We start from the raw sequence: 1667 nt of genomic DNA, 5'->3' as shown, positions 1-1667 counted from the left end.
CAATATACTTATATACATATATATAAAAACATTTTATTTAATCTATTTTTTACTCTTGGTGCAAGGGAGGTGTCCTCAGTGTAGCCTTTTCCAACTCTTTCCTTTCTTATTTTCTTGGCGGACCTCATTGTCTTTTTTTCCAAAATCTGTTTAGGTGGTTCGTGGCTCCTCGAATGTCTTCCTCAGACGAACCCGCCCTAATCGGTTGCTTGGACATTGGTCAAGATTGAAGAAGCAAAGATGTATGGAAAGATTTTATTTTCTATTTCCTCTGATAGTTTCTATTGAAACTAAAGAGTGAATAATTATAATGACTGTTAATATCTTGATCTTGAATTCATTTAATTACTTAGCATGTTTAGTGTGACAACACCACTTCTGAAGCATATACAAATTTATTTTTGGTTTTTTTCATACAAATTGTAAATAGTCTCTCATATCAAAAGAAAACAAAATTTTGTTAATAATATTATTATTTTATTAAGAACTACAGGTAAATTCTAATTTTATTTTTATTCATCACAATTGTTGGTAATCATGATATTATTATTTTATTTTTCTTTCAAATTATATTTTCTCAAACTAAATACAGTAATTTTATTTTAAAAACCAACAAAATCAAATTGATAATATATAGTTGCTTTAAGATGAAACCACGCTTAAATCTCTACTCCATACTTAATAAATCAATAATAATCATCATGCTAATCAAATTCAAACTAAACACTTCTTTTTATTGAAAAGCTAAAATTGAAGTTGTGCAAGTAAACCACGTATAGAATCTCAAAGTTCGTGAAGAAGAATAACTATTTTTTACTTTAAAAAAAAAAAAGAAAATACTCTGTTAATTTTTTATGAATTACCTTGCACTATGAAGGAACCCATCTATGCTAACTCCAGTTGTACTAACATGCTAGCAACCATTAAACATAAATTAATAAAAAGAACTGAAACATACACCTAACAATCAGTAACATAAACTAAAAGTACACCTTAATCAAATGAATAAAAATAATATGTACACACTATTAGAAGGCTAATGTGACAATGATGGGAGAATATAATATAACACAGTGATATTATCATAATATAATACGGTCAATTTAAACAAAAATCGTGGTACGGCACACACTATAACACGTGTTGAATTTTCACTGGGCCGTGCATCAAAACGTTTCCGCCACGTAACCCCCAGGAAGCGGTTGACCGTTACTCATGGTTTTTGCGCGTTATACATATATCCTAAGATTCTAAAATTTATCTTCAATTTCCATTTCTCCACATTTTCTAATTTACTATTAATATAAGTTGGTCCCATTATGACATAAATTATTGTGACACCAACATATGTCGTGGCCTCATCTATCGCTTGGAACATTCGTAGCAACTTGTTAATAATAAGTAGATTTTTATTTATATCTTATGATATTTATATCAAAAAATATTTTTTTTTTCCTAAACACATCCTCAACGCGGTACTTACTATATTCTTATCTTTTACCGACTTCATAATAATAATCTATAAAAGGCTCTGGTTGCCAAACAAAATGTTTCACACACTTAGCCAAAGATCACACTAGATAGTACAATTTCTCATTTCAACAAAAATTTGATCACTTTGTTGTTGAGCACCATAAAGAGTGTTGAATTTGATCATTACAAAGTGC

This window comes from Arachis ipaensis, chromosome B08, assembly GCF_000816755.2.
Source record: "Arachis ipaensis cultivar K30076 chromosome B08, Araip1.1, whole genome shotgun sequence".
NCBI lineage: Eukaryota > Viridiplantae > Streptophyta > Magnoliopsida > Fabales > Fabaceae > Arachis > Arachis ipaensis.
This window is presented reverse-complemented; position numbering follows the sequence as displayed.